Source organism: Erinaceus europaeus, chromosome X, assembly GCF_950295315.1.
Source record: "Erinaceus europaeus chromosome X, mEriEur2.1, whole genome shotgun sequence".
Taxonomy (NCBI): domain Eukaryota; kingdom Metazoa; phylum Chordata; class Mammalia; order Eulipotyphla; family Erinaceidae; genus Erinaceus; species Erinaceus europaeus.
In genome coordinates, this window is record NC_080185.1 from 47,724,998 (window position 1) to 47,739,692 (window position 14,695).

The 14,695-nt window shown below is 42.0% G+C and overlaps 1 pseudogene; it reads left to right on the forward strand.

Moving 5' to 3' along the window:
• Positions 1 to 433: 433 nt before the first annotated feature.
• LOC103122658 (uncharacterized) overlaps positions 434 to 14,695 on the forward strand; it is a 55,405-nt pseudogene continuing 41,143 nt past the window's right edge.

Below are 14,695 nucleotides of genomic sequence, written 5' to 3' on the forward strand. Positions count from 1 at the left end.
TGAAACTGCTAGCCTCTGGCACACATTCCAGAAATGGGCTACTTGAAACTGCTGACCCCTGGCAAGCATTCCAGGGATGGACTGGTTTTGCCAGGTTCCACATTCTTATGGTTGTGCTTTTAGCCACTGCCATATTTCAGAGGGGAGCCTATCCCCAAAAATGTGGGGCCATATGGTTCAATTGATTGCTACATGTTTGAATGACTATTTGGGTAAGTATAGGAGACCTGTACTTAGGAAGCAGATTAGGTATACTTAGCGAGCTGTCACAAGCAAGGTATAGGAGTAAGGACTCACTTGAAGAGTGTGTCGGGGTTAAACAACAATTCTTTACTTATTCAGATGCAAGAGAAGGGTCACGCAATTCACACAACACACAGTCAACCCAATACCTCTCCTTACCCAGTAGCAGTTTGCAGGTAAGACTCACGACATGGTCACCAGTCGCTGTGTCACCGAGCTGATGGTCCCTCATCTGCTGGCACGACCAGATGAACGAGGGTCTCTGGTAGCTGGGGAAGCAGCTACTTAGCCTAGTCACATGTGCTTTAAGTCGTTAGCACCACCGGCAGCATCCTGGTTAGTAGCGGTGACAGTGCTTCATTCAGCTGTTTCTGAGGCTCTATATATACTATATATACTAACTTGCCTTTGGTTTTAAGGTTACATCACCATTGTCCAGTCAGGTTGAGGTTGACATTAGAGTAATTCTTATCCCACTTATACATATGCCTATGCCTTATCACATTATGCAGGCACACTATGTTTACTATGGTTACATGTTCACTACAGGAGGCAAACACTGCAGTGGAGTAACATTCAATATGTGAAAAGCCCTTGGATAAGAATGATGGCCAGGCCAATGAATAGATTTTCCTCCAGGTCCTTGATTTCTGAACTGAGAGCTGAGCCAGTCAGTGAAGTGATGGGGTCATTGCTTCTACTGGTGACTTAACTTTCTAAAAGATGGAGAAGTGTAAAAAATCAGGTATATAACCAATGTTTTGCTTTAATAATGGTGGGGAGGCTCATTTTCCTATTATTTACAAGGATGTCTCATCCTGTATTCAGCTTAGGCTCATCCTGTTTGTAGGCCTTTCCTGCAGAGAGTAATTTACATGGTGTGTGTGTGTGTGTGTGTGTGTGTGTGTGTGTGTGTGTGTGTGTGTGTTTGTGTGTGTCTTCTAGTGACTATGGGAGGTCATTAGACTGAATCCTCCAGGTTTTCTATTTTTCCTAACAATTCATATTGCTGTATCATTACCATTATCTTTATGCTACCTACCCTAGAGGTTACAAAGCCAACTAACTTATTTAAAATACAGGGTCCAAAAATAAACATTGCCAATATTAAGCAGAGGGCCTATGGCAGCATTCATGAGGCCAAGGCGACCAATTAAACACCAATTCATACCTATTGATTTAATTCTGTCTTTTCTGTTCTCTGTCTTGCAATCTTTTTCTCAGTTGAGCTAAGCTATCTCTAATAATGCCAGAAGTATTAGCATAAAAGCAACAAGTTTCTTTCAATGCCATACAAAGTCTTTCTTGTTTCAGGAATAACAGATCTAATTCTCACCTACTCACACAAGGGAGTTTACAGATTTTTCTGGATGTCCTATGTTCTGTTCTAGGGTACCGAGATCTTAGTCCAGTGACCTTGCCAGCTGTGGGGGTAGACAGAAAAATAACATAAGGACCCTTCCAACAGGGCTCTAGATTATGGGCCCCATGTCTTTTTCCAGGACTCATTCTCCAGGGGAGACTGCTGGTGGCGCCTGCTGGGCTGAGGTTGGTCATCATTCAGAGCCTGCTTCAAAACTTTCCAATTGTCCTGTTATATAGGCTGGAGATTTTGCAAGGACCTGGTAACAACAGTAGGGTTAGTGGCAAGGGTATCAGGGATCATGACAGACATTAGAGGTGGTGGTCTGCCATAAACAATTTCAAATGGGGGCAGCTTATTTACATGTGGGGAGCAGCGCACTCTCAGTAGTGCAAGAGGTAGGAGTGACACCCATCCCCCACCAGTTTCAAGGGTTAATTTGGTCAAAGTCTCCTTCAAGGTGTGATTCATCCTCTACTGCCCAGAGCTTTGGAGCAGATAAGCACAATAAAGTTTTCAATTTGTCCCCATAGCTCAGGTCACTAACTGGGGTATAGTAGTGGCAAACGCTGTCCCATTATCTGAATCAATGGTGAGGTGAATTCCCTACCTGGGCACCATTTCATCTAAAATTTTCTTTCTCACCATCCTTTCCCCTTCAGACTTAGTTGGGTATGCTTCTACCCAGCCTGAGAATGTGTCTATAAACAGCATCAGATACTTATATCCAAAAGTCTCTGATTTCACTTCTGTAAAGTCTAATTCCCACCTGATAATTACCTGAATCAGGTAATTCCTACCTGATTTCCCTTTTTTTCTTGCCCCTTGTCCTGGTCCCCCACCTGTCTTTGTGTTCACCAGTTGGCACATATGATACCCTTCAACTTCTGCAGCAGCCCACTTGGAGAGCTCAGGTATGATGAAAAACCTTCCCAACAGATCAACTATCTTCAGAGCCCCCAAGTGAATTCCATGGTGGGTGTCTCTGACTAGTTTCCGCCCCATACTGTGAGTGAGGTATGTCTTTCTTTCTTCATCCTTCCACCACCCCTCAGCTTTCTCCCACCCTGAGTTTCTGCCTACTTGTTCCTCCTCCTTACTGTACCCAGAGTCTTTTGGCAGCAGAGGGTCTGGTAGAGTCAATGCCAAGGCTGGCTCTGCTTGCTGTGAAACTGCATGGGTGGTTTTGTCTGCTCTCCGGTTTCTTCTTGCCTCTTTGGAGTCTCTTTTCTGGTGTCCAGGACAGTGAATTACGGCTACTTCTTTCGGGGCTCATATGGCTTCCAGTAGGTTCAGTATCTGGTCTTTGTGTTGAATCTCCTTCCCGGTAGAGGTCAAAAAACCTCTTTTCTTGTGCAGGGCCCCATGCATATGCAACATGGCAAAATCATACCTGCTTTCCGTGTAGATATTCACCCACTATCCTTTAGCCAGTTCCAGGGATCTGTAGAGGCAATAAGCTCAGTCTTTTGTGCTGAAGTTCCTTACAGCAGGCTAGCACTCCAAAGAGTCTCGCCAGGGTGCACACAGCTCCCCATCTGTGCACACAGCTCCCCAGGGTGCACACAGCTGCTCTGGCCAGTCTCTTTCCATCCAGGATGTAGCTGCTCCCATTAATGAACAGTGCTAAGTCTGGACTCACCAGGGGAGTGTCAGTCAGGTCCAGCTGGCTACTGTAGATTTGCAGAATCACCTCTTGGCAGTCATGCACTGGTAGAGCCTGGCAGTAGTGTGGCCAGGTTCAGGCTGGTGACATTGCTGAACTTCACTCAGGACTGGTCTAGAAGCAGAGCTTGGTAGTGGGCTAGTCATTGGACATCCACCAATGTGGGAACTCCTTTAGGAGTCCCTCAAAAGCATGTGCCATTACTATAGTCAGCTCCCGCCCAATGGCAGTGGTCCCACAGCTGCAAATGTCCTTAAGCATCTCAGCCATCGGGCATCCATGCGATCCAGCTTTCCCTATGGTCCCTCAGATTTGAGCTGTCTGCTTTAAGAGAGGTCCTAGAGACTTTTTGAGGATGGGTTTTGCAGCACTGGTGTTGCTAGAAAGTCCACAGTTGGCCCCCCAATGGCTGCCTTAACCCTGGGTTCCTTGGGGGATCTGGAATCCCGGCCCAGTCACTCCATATCTAAATCTAGCACCCCCTTCCTTTCCCCTTTCATCTTGGGGCATTCTTTCTTCTGAAGTCCTGTCTCCTTCAGTATAAGCACTGATCCTTTTCCATCCTTGGCCTGTTTTTCTGACTTTCTCTTCCCTTCTGTGCTCTGCCCCGACATTCTTTTCCTTTCCTCTCAAAGTTCAATGCCAAAACATTTGTTAACTTCTTAGCCTGCCTGTCCTCAGGTGAGTATTCATAAAAGCCCTCTAAACAATTTCTATCAATCCACTGGTCAGCTTTCCCTCAAATCCTTCTGTCTTCTGCAGTTTCCTCCTAATGTCTGGAGTGGATTGAGCAACAAAGACCAAATTCAGTGTCTGGGGCTTCCAGGTTAATTGGGGTGTGTATATGGTGAGCCTACATGACAGGAGACATAGAGGAGTTCTCTGTGAGACCTGCATAACCTTGCTCACCTTAGAGAGATTTGTGGGGTATTTTGCTGCCCCTTGGAGACTCCCTCGGAGAAACTGGGGGTACAATTGAAGTCAATCCCTATGGTCGGATGTATTTGGGTCCCAATCAGGGTGGGTGGATGGAAAACGGGAGGTTGTGGATGAGTTCATTAGTAGTGGGCAACCCATCTGGTTCGAGGACTCCTTTGAGGGCTTCTTGGCGGATGCGATCTCGTGCTTTGGTAGTGAAGAGGATCTGCAGCAGCTGCTGGCAGTCTGCCCAAGTCGGCTGGTGAGTAAAGAAGATGGGCTCCAACAGAGTGTTTAGTTTCTTGTTGGGGTCTCTGGCGGGGTGATCTCCAGGAGAAAGGTAACGGACCAGTTCTTTCTCCCTCGCACAAGGGATGACACGAAGTAAAGACACCAGGGAGACTGCAGTGTGCTCAGATCTTAGATCTCATTTATTAGCAGGTGGGCAAAGGTTTAAATATAAAACTAAACAAGGGACATTATTCAAATATGTCAGAAATTACAGGTTTCTTAAAGGTCAGCTTGCCCCTATGGTAGGGGGCTGGTATGACAAGAATTGATGCAGATACATAAAGGTCAAGATAATTAGTCTCCTGATGCAGGCATTTAATTACCCAAAGGCGTTTGAGGGGAAGAGAGGAGTTGAACCAGTTAAGGCAAGATAGAGAGAAGATAAGCAAATTAAGGACATCAAAGGGCACTGCTAGGAGTGTGTGATAAGGTGTGTTCTCCTCTGTGAACTTTGAATAAGTGAATCTTAAAATAGCGGCCATGTGGCCTGTAGTAATGAAGAGAGGCAGTGAGGTTTCGTGGGCCTGAGAGTCAAGAAGGAAAGCACTAAGTCTGAGTTTCTCCCCTTTGCTTACCTCGGTTGAGAGAGACTCACAAGAGGGTACCTTCTCAGACCTCCATCCAAGGATGGGGAGTTCTCCCTAAGCTCTCTCAAGCATACACGTAGCCCCATACCTCCTCTTCTTTTCTTTAATTAATGAACTGTGTCTATGGATCAATGTCAGCAAGAGCATTTACTTCCTCTAAAGGAATACGAGTGTAAGGGTGAACAGAGACCCTCTGAACTGTGACATGTATGATGTCATGTATGCGTTTCTTGAGGAATTGAATGAGGCAAGGAGCAATCAGCAATAGAACTACAACCGCTAGCAAAGGGCCTAGGAGAGGCAGAAGACAAGCAGTTAAAGGAGAAGAAAACCAAGAGTTAGTATTGAAAGGGGAAAAGGAATTCTTAATACCATGGCTGAGTTTGTGCAAAGTATCAACATTCTGTTCTACAAATCTAGTTTCACTTACAAAAAAACAACATTCTTCTAGACAAAGATTACACTGTTTAGCATAAATCAAGTCCAAACCAGGGCGGTTTTGGAGTACCACCTTAGCAAGGGCATTTATCTGTCTCTGGAGAGGCTCCAAGCTGTCAGAGGTGAAGTCAGATGGACTGTTGAAGTTGATTTTCAATAAGTTCAGCAGCATAGAGAGATTTCCCAAAGTCCACCAGAAATTCTAAGGGGAGCAGTCAGTCGATGTGATGTCCAGGGGAAAAAACACAGCACATCTGGTCCTCTGGTGGTCGTCAGCGCCAACTGATGAAATTCTTCTTCATAGAGGGTCATCTGTGGAACAAGCGAAACTAGGAGGCCAAGGACCAGGTAGAGAAGAACTGACATGAAAATATAAGGTAGTGTTGCACCAAAACACAAACAGAGGAGGTGCATACACATTAGAAGTCAAGGTGAGGTTCCTTGAATATCGAGGAACATTGGGAGAGAAATGAGAGGTCAATAAACATGTAAGAATGAAGTCAGAGCCAATGGCTTCTGTAGAGAGAGGAATTGAAGTCAGAGGTGGTAGGTCAGCAAAAAGAGAGAAGACTTGGATAGGCTGGTGAGGTTAGCTGGAGTATATACTGCCATGGTGTCCTTTATAGTAAGGACTTGCCAAAAGGGACTCTGGATTTTGCAAGACCAATAATGGCATCCACCATAATAATCAAAAGGAAAACAAATATGGACACCCAGTGTTGAAAAAAGAAAAAGAAAAAAAAATATGTCTCTATGACTGGAAGAGTGAGTGGCTTTGCCAATGAGATATGATAGATAGACAGTTTGAATTTTTGTAAATATTAGGAAGGTTTAGTATAGTTACTTCATTAGCACTTTAGCCAACTGAATATTGGGGGGTGCATTCCCCTTCTTTTTTTATTTAATTGAACCTAAAGATTATAGCATAGGGAATACTGTAATAAGACTAATGTTCTAAAGAGAACAAAAATACGTGGAATGGATGTCTGTTGAAGCAAAACAGGAGAGCACATGGCTCATAAGGTTTTTGAGCTTTTACCTGTTTGAGCTGTAGCCCATATGAATTTAGAAAAAGTACTGATTGAGCTGTAGCCCATATGAATTTAGAAAAAGTACTGATTGAGAAAAAAAACATATTTTTGTTTACCAAACATGGGCAGGTGAGTCATATCAATCTGCCAGAGAGCACTGGCTTTTAACAATGGGGATTAACCCCTAATGTTTAAATAGCAGACACCTTAATTAAACTAGCAAAAGAAGCCAGTAAGGTGCTCTCACTATGGCAGGTCCAGAGTTAAAATTTAAGAGGCTTGTAAAAAATGAGAGAAGTATATAAAAATTTAAGGATATGAGTGACTTTAGGAGTCATCACACAGCCATGAATAAAAAAGAAAATATTCTAGTTTTAAATCTTACCATATGAGCAGTCGGTTCTTCATGTGGAGACTATATCTGTAATCATTTACTTAAGAGGAAGAAAACTTGTACCAAGTTAGAATTTTACTACAATTGATGATTCAGTGGTTAAAATGGGCTTAAGTACCTTCATATGATTTTAGAAGACTCTTTGTTTAATAAAATATACCAATATGTTATAGAAAGTCAATACCTAATGTGTTGACATGATAAAATGATTACTATTTTTTTTTAAATCACTTAAACAATTTTAAGCAAAATGTTAAACTTAATTTGTTAGGCTCTTTGCTTATCACAAAGCTTATCACACCCTTAGGGCAGCTATGAACAAGGGTGGGTACACAACTTAATTGATCTTTCACTTTGATTTGGACAGGTAACTTAAAGGGCTAAGATAAACCTCATAGCTTAAATGTTCAAAATAAATTCTTACTGTTACATTTTCTTTTAGATGGCAATTTTACACTAAATAATTTTGTTGAATCACCTTTGCTGAATATTAAAAATTTTTATCAGGCCAGGAATACCATGCTTAACTTTTTCCCTGGCAAGGCTACTGCTGTACCCAGACTGGGTCATTAGAAAGCCAGTCCAAGCACGGAGTTTGTTACAAACAGTGGCAGTTGGTATTGGGGTGCTAGTAAGATTTAGAATTCTCACAAGAGTGAGAGAGACTGCAGAGGTCCTCTGAGAAGGGAGGGTTCTGGAGCTTCCAGTTATAGAGATCAGAAGTAGAGAAAGACTGACAGACAAAGACTGTTGAGAGCTGATTCCCATAAGGAGGAATTTGCCAGTGGCAGGACAATTTCAGGTCTGGGAGACATCCATTCCTCTGGAGGCGGAGGGAGGTGATACTGATGGCCTCCATGAGTGTGGGGTGGAGAAAAAGGAAGGGGGTGAGTCCCTGGACTGACCAGGGGAGTCAAAGGCAGAGGAGGAGGTAGAAAGTCATCCAGAACACCAGGTTCCTAAACTGGAAGGTCAGATTTGGGGTCAGGATAGAGATCCTTCTTGGGAGGAGTTGGAGACCAAGACCAGTGAGGGTGACGCCACCTTGCTCTGGTTGATTCTTTGAGTTTTTCCCCCAAGAGGGTATAACCCCTTCTATAGGCAGATGGGTGAGGAGGATTTTAGAAGGGAAAAATGGCTTTAACCAGGATGGGCGTGACTCAACAATATCTATCCAGATTAAAATATTGGAGATCTGGACAGGATGTCCAGCTCTCCCTTGCCATTAACCAAGCACAACTTGTTTGACCTGGTAAGATAGGTTTAAATCTGTGCTGCCCTGACTAGGCCGCTCAACCCCAAAGGAGGGCCATTCCAACTCACACAAAGTTCTCAAGACAAAATGATTCACATTTGCACCGAGGTCTTTTCCTTTTTTCTCAAATACTGTCCAACGAGCCATCACAGCCTCTAAGACTGTCTCAGTCTTGGAACTCAACTGATGATGACTCCAATAAGCCCCTAGGCCTCTGACTAGTCCAACTAGTCCCGGTAAGAGAAGAATGAAGAGACTTATGCCCTCTGCCTCTCTCTAAGAGAGGCCCAAGAGAGCCAGAGACTGCCACAGAAGTCTCCAAGCAGCATCCCTTGTGGGAATGGCTGTGTCCAGCGTTCCCAGGGAAGGCCAACCAACCTCTCTCCAAGAGAGGTTCAGAGCCCTCTGAACTCTTCCAAAAAGTTTAACAATGAATTCAACAAACAAAACGCACTCATCCAAATCCAAGCAACTGGCCAGTCAAAAGCAAAACAAAACAAAACAAAAACAAAGAGAGAAGCATGCTGGAGATCAAAAGAAACAAGTATCAGAGCAGGCTGAAACAGAAACCTGCAGACCGAAGTAGTAGGAGGATAGAAAGCTGGTAGTCTAAAAGAGAAAAGAGGAGATGATGAGGAATCTGTTTCACGAAGGAGTAACAGAGGCCAAACCCCAAGTGAAAAGGAGAATGGTCAGGATAACCAGAATAACAAACAACAGAGAGTAATGCATGTGGACAGTAGGAAGGGAGAGGATAGAATCTTGAAATGGGTCAGAAACAAGGCAACATTCTCATGGGCACAAAGCCCATGAGGGATTCCCCTGAAACTCACCATAAGCCTGTCCTCCAAATTTCAAGAGGTCTGGCAGCAGCCCTAGTGGCAAGTGCTGGCTGACAGGGTTATCAGTTTTTGTTGCTTCAAAACATGACAGCTTTGTTCAACACCCTAATTGGGCTGTAGGCAGAGGACCCAAAACCTTCCGGTCACACCAGGGAGCAGATGTGGCCAGAGACCCTCAGATTCTTTGAGCTGTACTTGTTCCTATGTGATGGACTCGGCTGACAAGGACAGGAAAGGACAGAAGAGAGGAAATTAGCTGTAAAGGTGGTCAGAGCTTCAGCCTTCCTGACTGGCTCGACAAATGTTAAGTCACTGCTGACCTGACCGAGCCCTATTACAGACTGAGATAGACACAGATAACACAGATAACAGGTGAAGATGAAGTTTTATCCAGATGAACACACAAGACACACATACAGGTGAACTATCAGTGCTGAAGGTTCACTAGCTGGGACAGATCCCTAGCTAGGAACCCCAGGCAACTCTGAGACCCCCTATTTATACTCTCAAGGGATGGGGGTTACACAAGCAGGATGTCTCAAGGGAAAACAGATGCACATTACATTCTAATCTTTGCCTTGAGCAAAGCCAAGGGCACATTCCACCCTAATCTACCTAAACAGTACAATCCAGTCTCTATCTATGGCACTAATCTTTATCTCAGCAAAACAGGTGAAAAGAAGCAGAATGAGAACATTCAAATTTAAACTGTCACATAAACATTAATTTGCATCATCATCACTCTTGCAGGCTAGTTTCTATAGCTGCCCAGATGGCCTCGGGCATTCCCAGAGGAGAGATTAGCTTGTTTCTCAACTTTTACTGTCTTTACTTGAAAAGAAACAGGTCCCTAAAATGGAGGAACTCTCAAAACGGGAAGTTCTTGCTCTCAACAAAGGCACAGACACACATATCCACCCACCCTACATGTACACCTTTTTTTTTTTTAGAAGTTGTGAGTACATGTTAAGGAAAATGTGTGAGGAAGAATAAGGCTAATGAGTAACATAGCACTTATAATAGTAACTATGATTCATTCCCAGGTATAGTTGGATTCAGAGGAAGGAACATCACTGGGTGGGGATGTCAACTTGCTTCTCTGGCAAGTAGATGCAGGATGGACAGTCTTGAAGTCTGACTGTAGCAGAGCTTTCTTAGGTTTCTTAGGGTGACTTGGAGTCATGTCCACACAGGTTGAAAAGACATTCTGTCCTACAATTTATTAAAGGAATATGTAAATAAACTAGTGAAGTAATTTGATTGAGGTAAAGAATGTGGATATGGACCAATGAAATAACCTGATGGAGGTTGCCATTCTATTTCAGTGAGAAGGAACCTGAGAACTGGGTTGGGTCAGAGGAGTGGCTCTTATATAACAACTGTTGTGTTTATTTGTTTGTTTTTCTCACACCAAATCTTATTTGGGGGCTCATGCATACTAATATTTTTAAATTTTTTATTTATAAAAAGGAACAGAAAACTGACTTGGATATCATCTTTAGTGAGATAATACTTTACAAATAAATAAATACAATCTCATCAGATTCCTTCAAGTGTAAAATGAGTTTTGGTGCTTTAGGTTTTTGCCCTATATATTTTTTATTTTTAAGATGAGAGAAAGACAGAGAGAGAGAGAGAGAGGTGGGGTGCGGGGGTGGGTGGAGAGGAAGAGAGAGAGAGCAGAGCACTGCTCAGCTTTTCCTTATGGTCCTGCTGAAGATTGAATTTGGGAGCCTCAGGCATGAAAGTCTTTTGTATAACCATTATGCTGTCTCCCCTACTCACCCTCACTCATTCTTTTACTTTAATATTCTTTGAATTTTGGTAAACTTTTAAACTCATTTTATAATGCTTATATACACACACTAGATTTTTTTGTATTTGTTTTATATGAATGTTTAGTCAGGTCACCGAATTCTCTATTTAACAAAAACAGTGTACATCTGTACCTATCAACTTCCCCACTTTTAATTTTCTCAATACTCAGCCTATAATTTTAGTGTACAACTTGCAGGCTCTTAAAAAATGAAAATATATTGAGAATATATGCTTGGAATCCACCTTTTATAAGTTTTTGTTATCTTAGCATTCATTAATAATTATTAATTTGTTTTCTTTTCTCCCAGAGTGCTTTGTATTGAGCGGGGCAACAGATCAGGTGTTTGTGAATGTTTAGAAGTTATTATGTGGGTCTTATACTTGTAAAAAACATGATGTTTAGAAAGAAATTATAATATCTATAAAATGAAGATTTTTCCTAATGATTTTGAACAGAATACTTCAGTTCTTATTTATTTACTTATTTTATTATATATAAATATTTGAATTGAAGCAACACATCTTTCAATGTACACTGACCCAGGTTCAAGCCCCTGGTTCCCACCTGCAAGAGGAAAGCTTCACAAGTGGTAAAGCAGAGTTGCAAGTGTTTCTCTGTCTTACTCCCTCTCTGCCTCTGCTTTCCCTCTTAATTTCTGGCTGTCTCTATCCAATAAATAGATAAAAATAATAAAAATAATAAAAGAAGAAATCAAACTATCACTCTTTCCTGATGATGTGGTATTATACCTAGAAAACCCCCAAATACTCCATCAAAAAAAAAAAAAAACTACTGAAAATAATAAATTCAGAAGAGTAGCAAGATACAACATCAATACACATAAATCTGTGGCCTTTCTGTATAAATAAGGACCCAGAGGTAAGGGAAATAAAAGACTCAATCTCATTTACAATTGAACCCAAAAAGATCAGATACCTTGGGAGCTGGGCGGTAGTTCAGTGGGTTAAGCACACGTGGCACAAAGCGCAAGGACTGGTGAAAGGATCCCGGTTAGAGCCCCAGCTCCCCGCCTGCAGGGGAGCCGCCTCACAGGTGGTGAAGCAGTTCTGCAGTGTTGTTGTGCGTGGGCCACGGAGAAGAGATAGAGGGGGTCCGGAGCGAAGAGGAAACACAAATCTTTATTTGCACTGGCACCTCAGAGTTGGGTGCTAGAGAGGCTAGTGGAGGTAGTGAAAATGGCCACCTCACGCAGTAACCTTTCCTGCGTCTGAACACCAGAGTGAAGCGCTGGCAAGAGATCGAGGTGCGGAAGAAGAAAGGCTTTTATAGGAGTAGCTTTCGTGAGAATGGGAAGGGGGAGGAGTAACCATAGCACTCCAGGATAGGATAATAACTCTCGTGAGAATGGGAGGGGGGAGGAGTAACCAAAGCACTCCAAATATCGCAGGGATATAGACAATGCCCTGAGGGCACAACATGGCTGAACAGGCACTCCAACAATGTCCCAACTCTCCCGGGAACTAGCAATAGCCTGAGGGGACAGCATGGCAGATGTGACTGCATCGGCATAATTTCCCAGCATGCAGGTGTCTGTCTTTCTCCCCCCCCCCCCCCCCCGCGTCTTCTCCTCATCTTTCCATTTCTCCCTGTCCTATACAACAATGACAACATCAAGGGCAACAAAAGGGAATAAATTGAAAAAAATAAAAAATAAAGATCAAATACCTTGGGGTGAATTTCATGAAGAAGGTGAAGGACCTTTACAACTAAAATTATAGGATATTGCTAAAATAAATACAGAAGAATACACAGAAGTAGAAGAATATTCCTTGTTTCAGGACTAGAAGAATAAACATTATTAAAGTGGCAAGCGGCCGTTCTACCAAAAGCAACCTATAATTTTAATGCATTCCTTATAAAAATTCCAGTGGCATTTTTCAAGCAAATTGAAGAACTCATCAAAAAATTTGTGTGGAACCACAAATTGCAAAAATGATTATGAGAAAAAAGGAAAAATATAGAGGTATCACATTCCCCAACTTCATTTTATACTACAAAAGTGATAGTAATTAAAATATGTTACTGGAATAAAAATGAACACTTAAATCAATGGAGCAGAACTGAAACCTCAGAAATGAGCCCACACATATACAACAACTTAATATTTGGCAAAGGGTCCAAAACCATTCAATGGGGTAAAGGTCTCTTCAGCAGATGGTGCTGGCAAAATTGGACAGCCATATGTAGAAAAAAGTGAAATTAGACCACCACCTAACACCATTCACCAAAGCCAAATCAAAATGGACTGAAGGTCTAGATATTAGACCAGAAACTCTAAAATTCATGCAAGAAAATGTTGGTGAAATTTTGCAGGACCTTCACATCAAAGATGTATTTGGAGACTCAACCCTTTGGGCATTGGAAATGAAAACAAGAATAAAAAATTACATGAAACTTAAAAGCTTCCACACATGGAAAGCAAACTCCACAAGGATAACCAGACAACCGAGTAAATGGGAGAAGATACTTGCACATCACAGAAGAGACAAGGGACTGACATCAAACATCTATACAGAATTGGTACAGATTTATGAAAGAAGCACAAGTTACCCAATTAAAAAGTGGGCCAAAGAACTAAACAGACAGTTTTCTAAACAAGAGATACATATGGCCCACAGACATATGAATAAATGATTCACTTCACTTATGGTTAGATAAATAAAATTAAAACCACAATTTAGTTTTTAATAATAATAAACAAAAAAAACCTGTAAAAAAAACTATGTTGAGATACCATCTCACATCTGAGAGGATGATTTCCATCAACAAATCAGGAAATGACAGGCATTGGGACGGTTGTAGAGAAAAGGGAATTCTGCTTCACTGCTGGTGGGAATGCACACTGGTACATTCCCTTTGGAAAACTGCATGGACAATCCTTAAGCAAATCAGAATGGAATTACCTTATGACCCAACAATATCACTCTTAGGTTTTTTTTCAGTGCACATCAAGCACTAATTAGAAAGGACATATGCACCCTTATGTTCATAGCTGCATTATTTACAATAGCCAAAGAGTGGAATTAGCCTAGATGCCTGACATCAGATGACTGGCTAAAGAAGTCATGGGATATATATTCCACAGAATACTACTTTGCAATAAAAAATATGATATTGTGTCCTTTGAGACAAAATGGATAGAACTGGAGGTGATTATGCTTAGGAAATAAGTAAAGAGATGAAAGACAGCTACCTGGTGGTTTCATTCATATGTGAACTCTATAGATCTGATTAACATAAATTTGTAAAAAAAAAATCCAAACAAAAAAGAAGCAAGAAAACTGTAAAACTTATGAGAACTACGGTGGTTATTTTGGGGAGGTAGAAGGGTAGAGATATAGAACTGTAGTGGTGAGTGTGATGTAGAACTATAAATTGTAATCTTATAGTCTTATAACAATTAATAAAAATGAAAAAAAATAAATTAAAAAAACAAAAAGAATCAATGCAAATTTGGGGGGTTCCCGGAAGATGGCTGACTGAGAAGCTGCTAGTGGCTTGAGCTCTTACCACATCTTCTGGAAACGGTAGGATTTTCTGCCTTTAGTAGGCCAGTCAATAAGGGATCCTAGTGGTGACATCAAGGAGGTGACTATAACTTAATTTGGGTCAAGAAATAGAGTAGAAAAAAAGGGAACAATTTTTTTTCCTTTTAATTATTAAGGACACCGCCTCCCCCATCCCCCCCACCCTTAACCAGTCCCTGGGGACCAACTTCTAGCAGAATCCCCTGCTGAGCTTCTGTCTTTACCAAATTCCTGTCCCATCAGGGAGTATCATTCATTCTAAGTCTATACCCTTCTGAAACCTCTGGCCTTTTTTCTTTC